Here is an 11,417-nt window from a genome sequence, read left to right as displayed (position 1 = left end):
TGCAGATTTCTCCAGTGCCTTTGTTTCTCTAAATATAACTCAGAGTAGAAATGCACAAACCAGCAAGAATTAGAGCCCTTGCTTATGGGTCCTTACCCAGCTGAGAGGCTCCTACGTATCAGCCAGCTGCCAGCTGGGAATCTCCAACCTGGTACCACTGTACACTATAAAGTCCCATAGTTATGCCAGACCCTTTGAAAGCTTCACAGTCAGACACCTCATCCATCACATGGATCAAACTCAGTTGGAGCTCAGAGGAAGAAGTCACCAGGTTGATTTTTACAAACAGACAAATCTCCAGCATAATCTGAGAGCAGGTGTTCTTGGAGCCTGGTCTTCGGCTTTGCTGCTCAGCTGGGATTTTGAGAGTCAAATGGCCTGTGCTCAGGCAGTTATATACATTAAAGCCACCAGCTCATCCATCTCATAAATGCTTGAAAAAGGCAAAGATGACAAGTTTTAGAGTAGGATGGAAGGTTTACCCAAATTGACTGAAATCAGTGAAACATTCCTAATTGACTCCACTGACCTTTAAGCTGGACCATCCCCAAAACTTTTCAAGGCATTTTTAGAGCTTAGGGAAGTTTTAGGGAACAATATATCAAGAAAGTGCCGTAAAGCAAGCTGGGAGAAATTGGGAATGTAAGAAGGCTTCTGACATTTTTGGACCATGTGTCAGGGACTTGGCACAGTAATCAGCTGTAATAGGGAATCCCACAAAAGGAGAAGATAATATTATTTACCCTGAAAATAAACAAAAAAGGTATTAATATTGTTACTAGTACATCTCTGAGCTCAGAGGCCTTCCCTTGGCCCCAGGGAAGCAAAGGATTTGTTTCATCAACATGGATTTACTCTTATAAGCTGTCACATGTCTCTGTAATAAACTTACAGGACACGAAAACAATGGTGGACATGAACCAGGTGCCTCAGCTCTATCCAGAGTCCAGGCTTACTTTATTCACTGACTGTTTCTGAATAAATATCATAACTGTATGAGGGAATGCTATATTCCAGACATATCCAGATAATGCATGTGTATTTTAGGCTTCCTCCTTTTCCACAAAAAACCTAAATAGTAGTTTCTTTAACATTTAAAGAAGTATCATTGAATGGCCTATTTGTGTAGCCAAGTGTGCATATGCTTCTGTCTTGTCATTATGGAAATGGGGGTTGGGGATGTTCATGGATCAAACATTTACCTGGCCAGACTTCATGTCCTTTGCTGGTTTCCCAGTGAACACTACTCAAGCACTTGTAGTTCTCTAGAATCAAAGGTCCAGAGGGGCTGGAGGAGGTCTGGGGGCCACTCTCGCCCTCCCGCTGTACGATCAGCTGCTGGTGAGAAGGCAGCAGCCTTCCTCCCCATCCAGCTCCTGGAGCCGCTGCCAGAAACCCTGTCCCTGTCCTCCAATGTCCAACTGGGTGAAAGGGAAAGCTCCAAGCACCACCTGCTCCTGGCTCTGCCGGACTTATCACAGACACAGGCCAGACCTGGCAACCAAACATTAAACAAACACGTATTAGCAACAAAAAGCCCATGCTCGTGAGCCCCTAAATTCCCCCTCTCCGGCACACTGCGCAGAGCCGCAGTTCCCTCTAGTGGCTGTCGGATTCCTTAGAGACCTCACCAGCAGTTTACAAACACCAAAGGTCGAGTCCACAGAGGTAAATGTGACACAGTGAAATTCTGTATAGCAACAGGTAAAGATAGGCACCTACAAGAAATCTGGCAAGAAATCTTCAGTTATGAATGTAAATGATTTTGACCCGAAGGATGTTTTTTTAGAATCCATCACACAGTGTTTCATACATTCATACATATGCATATACTTACATCTACATATCCACTTAGTGCTGTTTACTCTGTATTGTTTTTTAAATCAGTAGCCTACTAGATAGCTTTTCTGGCTTGCTGTTTGTAAACAGACATGAGCCAGAAAGAGTTCAGAACAGATAAACACCACATTCCCAGATCTCTTTCACTTTGAGAAAGGAAGTCAAAAAGCTCCCCAATAATGGGATGTAGGTTTCTCCAATGGAAAACACCCTGGGCCTCCCAGTAATCCCCAGTAGTTTTCTAGCCAAAATTGAAAAATGATCCAACGAGCAAGTGCCACCTTCATTAAGGGAAAGGGCAATGGGGATGCCTCGATGTGGCCCACATGACGTATTTTAAGCATGCATTTGTGCATAATATGAAAGCCATGCCAGATTTCTATCAATCCCCTGGATACCACAGGTCCCAGATACACAGCCACTGAAATGCTTGAGGATGACACATCACAGCAAGTTTTCCGACACAGTTGTCAGTAAATGCTTTTCAGACAAAGACATAAAAGAAATAAGGACACATACACACTGGCTTTTCCTCTACTTGAGAAAAGACAAGAAACAGAAAGAAATTTACCTGGGAAATAAAAGTAAAAAATTAGATTTGTGCCTGTGTAGTGACTTTGTGTCAAAATAAGCACTTTAGAAGGTGGACGGCACTCATTAGTTTGAAAAATGCATCACTGTTTTCTGTTTCTGTTTGCTTACAACACAAATAGGTTTTGTGCCTTTCTATCTTAGGAGTCTGCTGCATTTCACATTGTGAGTTACATACTTTTAATAGCACCTAATAAGACATCTTTGCAGTATCCTCCCATTTGTAAATGTGATCCATTTCTTGCGTGATAGTATTACATACCAAAAATAGCCCACAGCTACTACCCATATTCTGAGTGTATCATACAAAAGAAGCATAAAAGAAGAGGCAGTCAGAAATAGAAATCGTGGGCAAAGTAAGAAGGATTATTATAATTCAAACTCCTGCAAAAGCATTGGCATTTTCTTTCTTTGCACGATTTCATCTTATTTTTAGCAAGTTGCATATCTTATTGAGTACTCACAAGTTGAATGGGATAGAGATAGGTGAGAAAAAATGTTTTTCCAAAATGGCTGTTAATTTTCAAAGAAAAAAATCTCTTTTGGAACTGAAATAAACCCTCACACTTTTAATAAGACCAATGTGAGGGTTTTTAATATAAAACCTAACCCCTTAAATTTATAGAAGAGAGTGAGAGATTTTCATGAAGTCTGAAAGAAATTAGATATTTTGCCAGTTTGTACCACAAAAAGCGGTAAGTGTGGATGAATGGTGAAAGTCAGGAGAGTGGTTATATGAGGAAGAGAGTTTTTAGTGGCCACCACTTCTCACTCATTTTTGCTAGGGCTTCCTGCCCTGGGAGGCCTCAGTCTTGTCCTTTCCACATCCCTGCCTTCAAAGTTTGTTCCTGTTTTCTCCCCTGAGCTGGTCCCACTCCCCCTCATAGAAGCCTGGCCAGTAAGGAGTTAAGCTACCCTTGCACTGGCCTGCTCACAAAGCCTGGCTCCCCTCTCACTCATCTCCTGTCATTTCTCCCTACTCACAGGTTTTGATCCCAGGAGTTCAGATTTCTAATTTCTTCTCCAAACTCCTCAGTCAGTTGCAACATCCAGGTCCTGGACACCTCAATCCCTTCTTCTTATGTCCTTGTCTAGCCCATCTCAAAGCTACATCTGTTACCAAGTCCTTGTTGGCTCTACCATCTCTGTTCTCTCTCTGTCCAAACTTATGTTGCACTTGCATGGTCTTTGTTCACAGTTTCTTTGCTTCGTTCACAATCCATCAATGTCTATACTATCCATTATTTTCTTTCTTACTTTACAGTCCCAGGTAATGCAGTGAACGAATTCAGTCATCATAGCAAAGTTTATCGAAATTTTTAAGTCCCAAGGAAAGCCAGAGGAAGAATGTCAAAGAAAAAGCTCTAAGAGATCTAGTAAAAGACCTTGTTTAGCCTCTTTAGTTTTATTAAGAGAGAGTTTTATATCTCTCAGAGGAGCATGCCAAAGAAATCCCTAGGAACAGGAATCGCTTCTCTCTGCTGTCCTGGAGTAGAGTTGTGGAAGAATGAGTCATTTTGCAGATCAAAAGGTCTGGGAATCGTTCATGTTTACAAGAGACGTGGATTCCAGATCTAAGCTGAAAACACACTGATTAGACAGGAGATCAAAGTTAGAACATCAAATACATCTGACCCAGATGTAACATGGCCACAAGGGCCTTTATGGTTTTGTCATGTTATGCCAAGCCATATTTCCATTTAAAAACAAACAATACCTTATCTGAACAGAATGGGACATCAGAAACAAATGCTAGTTTCACCATTTTGCTTAATAATAGGTAGTTTCATTTCTTTATCCAGGTGCTTGAATGCATAACATCTGTTGCTTTCATCTCTAATTCCCAAATGATTCACTGCCAAGCCATTAAGGATGGGAGTTTTACAGATGCCATGTGCTCCTAGTTCAAGTATATGTCATTTCACAACTGCTTTGTCCCCCCAGGGAAACCTGAACAGAACTGCAAAGAGACACCAAACAAACACACCTTGTGTAGCTGTGTTGGCTACGTTCACTGTGGAGTCACCTGAATGTTACAGGAGGATTGAAGGGAAAGCATCTCTGGGGAATCAAATTACAAATTCATTCCATCATCTAGTACAACAAGCTCGTGCACCTCTACTTCAGGACAGTGACACAGTAATGAAGCAAGGTGGTTAAATGTGTTTTCAAGCAGATATTAAAAGCAGATTCTGTAACATTAATACTTATTTTAACTATACATGCTACAGTGTTGACAATATAATGTCAATCAAAGGATGCCAAAGGGAAAGATCAAGAAGTGTAAATGTGTAAAATTTTTAATAATATACTTAATGTTACCTGAATTGTTAATTGTGATTTTTAAATTATGAAATAGCAGCTATTGTACAGCCAACCATTATATACATAATGTATGTAGCATACAGTCTTCTGAGAGGTAATTTTCCCAGCATCTGAAGGTCTCATCCCGTACACTGATGCAAAGTTGCTGAAGTTTTGCCAGGCATGGATCTGACCAATTCCGATGAAAAGGTTTTCTATGTTTTTCTTTTACTTATTTAATTCCATTAAGTTGATTAAAATAACAAAATATAAACAGTCGAAGTAATGAGGTCTTGATATTTGGAGCAAGATATCTTGATATCAGGGCAAAAATCAGTCACAGTTCTATGAGCACGCTAATACAGACACCTAATGTATATAAGACAAAGACTGTGTATATTGTGAAACATCAGAGTCTCACATTTATGAAGAGAAGCAATTGAATCATCTTGGTAAAGGCAGCAGTTATAATGACAACTACCTATTAAACATCTGAAAATGTTCTTTATAGTGTTTTAAAGGGTGCAAGGAGAGTAAAGTTCCAAAAAACCTCAGTATGGGTCAGCAACAGAGGATACCACACAGAATGAATGCATCATCTGCTGGCCAGAGGCACAAATTACTCTGTGAGTATACAGATGAACCCACGGGGCACTCACAGGATAAAGCACCGTTTAACAACAGTATTGAGTTTGTACCTAAGCAGGAAACCACAAGAAAGGGAAGTTTTTCAATGGCCATTACCTCCTCAGCTGGAGTGAGAATAAGATGTATTTTGGGCTCTTTAGTGAGAACTTGTGACCATTTTCATCATTATATTCCAAACTAAACACGACTATATTAATATAAAGCCTGGAAAGAATTCTAAAACCTAACAAAATTCTACAGTGCAGCAGGCAAGCAGGCTAAAGCTATACAAAAGATAGTGAACAGAAATGCTTGGATTTAAAGTGAAAAAGAGGGGGATACGCCATTTCCTGCTAAATACATTCTGTGCAATAGTGTTTGCTGAGATTCATCTGCAGGACTTACTGCATTCAATGCTCTCTGCTTCATACATTGTGGAATTCTCTTTTTTTAGGGAGGAAGTGGAAATAGGTGGTTTCAGTTACTTTTGTGGGTTATATTTGATGAATTGCTGTATTCTGCAAGAATATAATTGTTTTTTGGATGCTTTTCTTTCTTTTTTTTTCTTTCTTTCTTTTTTTAAGGAACACTCAGCAAGTACCGGGTGACAAGAACACAGCATTTTTCCAGTGTAGGTTAATTACTCTGAAGTCTAAGAGAATTAAGAATCTGTTTTTCCCCTGTTATTCCACCAACTTCTTGTCTCACTGAGCAAGCACACCATACTATAGTTTTGCCTAGCTGTAAGTCTAGAAAATGAGTATATCCTCAGAAGAAAGTAATTTCCTGCTCTGATTGGGTATAAGCAATGAGTCTTTAGCACTTCACACGTGGTTTTTATTACTTAAACTATTCCTAAATCTAGTCCATAAAACAGCTCTGTAATATGGAGGTCTATTCATAACTGAATATGCTCATGAGGGCAGTGGGTAGGGGCCATTTTTGGAGTTTGATTGACTCATCAGGAGCCTCTTGAGGAAAGATTCAGCTTGCCATGAGTCAACGAGTAGGCAGACTTTCCAGAGTGGGGAGTACATGGGAAATAGCAATGTACTTCTCCCATCACCTTCAGCTCAACTAGAGGTCAAAGTGGCTCCTACAGGAGTTTTTAACAGCACATAGCTTACTTCCCACTTAGAAGAGTGAGACCTACTCCTAAGAGTTATGTTTCTAATCAAGCAACAAATTTCTCCTGCTGCTATGCTGTATTAATCCACTTTGGTTGTTTCTATGCCAAGGGAATCCCTGGCTGCTCTAATGGGTAAATCAACACACACTTATCCTGGAGCTAAGTGTAACCTAGACAATAGAACTGCCTAGAGCTTCTGAATACAAATGTTTTGGTTTTGAATGAGGTCCACAAACATACAGATGAAGATTTCTCAAATTCAGCTGCTGTGTGCACAGACAAAGCTGACTTGATGTCCCCGTGCTCCTGCTCTGAAGGGAACCCATGGCAAGCGTGCAGATGGGTCACTATCAAATGACATGTGACAACAACACTTGAAAAGTCCTTTTGGAGAGACTTGATAGAGGAGCAGATAATTCCTAACTAGCCCTAAAAGCTATCACTGCTGGACACCACAAATTTTTTTTACACAAAATTGAGCAAAGAAAATTCATGCTTTCTTTTGGAAGACTTGGAAGATACTAAGCAGGTGTTATTAAAAATGCCAAATAACTTGATTGCAACCTGCAGGTCTGATCCTGATTGGTACCTAAGGCATTTTAATGTCTTATCATAAACTGTCCCCTGTAATTACTTTTTTTTTTGTCATTTTTGGATAAACTATAAAATTGGTCCAGAAAGCAGACTCTCACAGAAAATTATTACCATTGATAATTGAAGAGAAAATTATTTAATTAATAACAATGGAAAATTAGGTTGAGATATACAATTTTCTGAATTGGTAGACGTATATCTTATATTGAAAATATACTTCCTGCATGAGGAGCTTCACTCTGGAGAAATGGCATGCTATTTATTAGTAACATAGCATAACACTAAAACTACTATACAACTGATGGGATTTGGGATTAATTATCATTGCTATGTCCCACAAAACTTCTGCAAGCATGAATTCTCATCAGTGTGATAGATTAGGTGTTATAAAATATGCCTGCTTGTTGACTAAAGGGTATTCAGACTGTCAGAACTATTTCCAATTAAAAAGGACACATTTTTCTGATCTTTTCCTTGGTGAAACTGCATTGCAGATCTGCCTTGAAAAATATACACTGATTCTGAAGTCTTAGTGCTTTTGCATCCAAGCCTCATTTTTATCCTTACCGTGTGATAACCTGCATTCAAATGGTGCAGTACTGCACAGCCAGACTTGATTTCCATCATTGCATACCCATTACAATGACATTTCTGCTAATTCTAAGCCAAATTAAGCCTCCCTGCAGGACAAAAGACTATAAATTTCTAAAACAGGAGGGACTGACCTTGTTTGCTGAGTGATACTTACTCTGTTTTCTCAGCTTCACTGGGGATGTAAAAGTCTGACTTTGCATTAAGTCTTCTGACACATCAAAACCAAGAAATCATCATTAAATAGCAGCATTTTTTTTTCACTGATACCTTTGTGTTCAGCAATATTACCTACATTTTACTTGGGCAACTGTTTCATAATTTTTATTTGCAGTTTTACTGAGCAGACAACCAGGCTTTGGTTAAAGTATATAAACACATTGCCAGCCCCACTCAGAACTGCTTAGCTCTTGTAGAGAAATTCTGCAACCATAATAAACAGCTTGTAATATCTGTGTGAAGCACCTAACATGGACTGGTACTGTACCAAGAGATTTTCAGCCACCCCAGCCCAGCCCTTTGGAGGAGACTTTTTTTAAGAGGCATTCAGCACCTGCAGGCCCAGAGATGCAGCTACCAGTATCATCCAAGTTACTGCTGCCAGTCACACTCAGCCCTTATTTGGAAGAACTTCCCATGCGAGGGTTTGGCTTATGAAAATACTTTGTTTTTTCTTCTTATCTGCTATATGAAGATACAATTTGCTATTCATTAACTGATATTTATTCCTATGTTTAATTCTTATTCTTGCATTTCTTTGGGGTTTGAGATTTCTCTTTGTGAGAGAACCATAATAAATAAAGTTTTCTCTGTTATTCTATTGTCTAATACACTAATTCAAGTATTCAGAGAAAATCTATTTCTCTTTCTTCTCTTTTGAGCTTTTGTTCCTTTCTGAAAGCTCATTCACTCCAATACTGAGGAGTCCCCAATGACTAGGGTATTTTCCTTGCAACAGACTCCTTTAAAACACTGGCAGAAAGGTTTCTGGTTTTAGTCATTCATTTTCAGTGCTCTAAGGTCTCAGCCATGCTCCAGTTAAAAACTGTGGACAAATCTCCCACTGACCACAGCAATGGTCACACCTGACTTGCAGTGATACCCCAAAATGACAGAATTGGCACGATTTGGGCTCGTTACATGCTGACTACTTTTATCCCTTTGATGTTGTTGAATTCCTGTGGATCATCCTCTTTTCTACTGGCAAGGAAAAGCATCCAATAAGTCTCTTTAGATGGCAACAGAAGTAAGATGAGACCTAGTGCGGAAAAAAAGTAAGCAGCAAGCAAAGGCCTTTGAACAGCTCTGGTCTGAGGAAGGAGGCAGGCTGCAGATAAAAGAAAGGAGGGAGTGCAAAGGAATGTTGCAAGTGAGGGAGAGGCAGAAAAAGGAGCTAGCCAGAAAAAATGATCCTCTGCTTCACTTAATCGGTATCATCAGTCATCTCCAAAATCCATTCTGTGTTGGAAAGCATTCTTCAACTTCTCTCCTGTCTGTCTGCATACACAACTTTACTATTTAGCTAAACGTCTGTATTTAACTTTGAAGCTGGAGAAGGCCATTTAAGTAAAACAATTTAAGCTGCATTTACAGCTGGAAAAGAATAATAATTTCATTTGTCTAGTTTCATTGATTTCCACCACAAATATCGATTCTGAAAATCAGTTTCTACTTCGAATGATAGTCACTGTGTCTAAGAGCTTTTATGCTGGAAAATATGTGACTCCTGCTAGCAGAAACAAGTATTATACAAAATCATTCATCACTTGTCACCAGAAGTTACATCACTTGCTATGAAAGATTGAAAGGCTAAAGAAGTTTCATGAAGTTTAGTGTGTCTCGACACATCCTCATAAGAAAAAGTTCGCTTTGCAAAGAAGAAAGAACTTTTTATCCTGCTGTTAATGCCATCCCCTAACAAGCTTTGTTTTTATTAGAATTGGTACTTTTTAGGTAAAAAAAAAAAAAGGAAAAATTTAAAATTTCCATTTTTGGGAAATGGAAGAAAATGGAAATGGAAATGGAAATGGAAAGGGGAATGGGAATGGAAATGGAAATGGAGATGGAAAGACAAGAGATCGGGGACAATATGCATTTGCCATGTTGCACTTTGTAATTTCCTCTGTACGTCTATTTTGTTATTGCTGTGGGAATACAGCAGTGCTGAGTTCCTGAACAACAGGCTGTGTAAATTCCAGTTATGAACATATGATCAAACCTTGCATAATCAAAAGGAACTTTTTCTCATTGCCTATATTTTGCTTGCATTCTTGACAAAAATGCATCTACCTGTCTCCTTGCAAAATTTACATTAATTATCAGGTTTGTTTGAACTGCTATGAGATATGCTCCACAGTCCAAAGCCTGTAGTTATTTCATCATTTTAGACATTTCACAATGGGGTATTTGAGTGGTTCTTCCACTTCTGTGGTGATATGAATTTTACAGAAGCACTAGAAAGAACAAAATCACTATGATCCCTGTGTTCACTAGAAGTTCACTACATTCCTCTGTTCACTAGAGGTTCACCAGATGTCACTGGGTTCATCCAAAGCCCAGGTTGCCACAGGCCTGTCAGGTTCTCCAGAGCAAATCAGGAAACCAGAAGGAGGCTTTGAATAGCAGTGACTATGTGTGGCCACTAAGACCACTAAATTTCCTTGTTAATGTCAGTGCTTTTTATTCCTGAGTCTGGCCTCCAAATTCAATTGGAGGCATGTTAAGAGAGATGCTATGTTAAGAGAGGTGCTTTCCTATGTTAAGAGAGATGCTTTCCTATGTCATACAGGGATAACACCATCCAAGCCAGCCTGTCAAGCACTGGCCAGCCCAAAGGATAAAGCTCAATGGAGCAAATGATCCAAAAAACACACAGGTAGTTTACAACAAGGCTAGATCTAGAACTTAGAAGTCACATCCCTGCCTGTGCTCCACCAGACTGTCTTTTGTCATGGATTTGTTTATGGACATGTTATCTGAACATCCTACACTTTCAAAAAAGTACCTCAAAGGTGGTCCTGGAAAAACTCCAAGCAATCTTTGTTATAATCTTGCAGCATGCAACTGACTGATGCCATGCCTTGGTGTGCTGCCATTACACACATCCCCATTCATCAGTTATCCCTCCTTGCTGACAGGTGTAACTCAAAAAGCTTTGAAGACATTTTCCACAGCTCCTCCTGTGGAAGAACCAAGGCAAAATGTCAGCATGCTACTGAAAGGACTTCTGTGGTAAGGGCCTGCTCATTCCGTTTCACCGGCATTGCCTTCACCACATATTCAGGATTATTCTTGTTTTCAGAAGATTCTATGTTTTGCTTCACATGTCATCACATCTATTTTTTCCTACAATCCTAATTTTTTTTTCAAAAAATGTTGAGATGAAGCTCACCTGCAGTTTGGATACTTTTGTAAAAATCTTCTGCCTATTCATAGAGGACTGCAGGATTAGAAGCAGTGACATTTGCGATGACAAAACTCACCAGTGACTGTTTCCCACAAATTCTTATTTTAACAAGTCCCCATCATCTCCTCCTTCAACCTGCTACTATGAATCATAAGGGTTTTATGGCTTTCTTGGAACCTTAAATACAGTTGCCAAGCTTAGTTTGCAGAATTATGACCTCTTTTTCTCTTTCTTTGTATTTGTAAACACAAGGACTGAGAACAAATTTATTGCCTGTCCATTCTTCCACTGGCAAATTCAGAAGACTACAATCCCATGATAAAATCCCTGTCCACT

Source organism: Chiroxiphia lanceolata, chromosome 5, assembly GCF_009829145.1.
Source record: "Chiroxiphia lanceolata isolate bChiLan1 chromosome 5, bChiLan1.pri, whole genome shotgun sequence".
NCBI lineage: Eukaryota > Metazoa > Chordata > Aves > Passeriformes > Pipridae > Chiroxiphia > Chiroxiphia lanceolata.
This window is presented reverse-complemented; position numbering follows the sequence as displayed.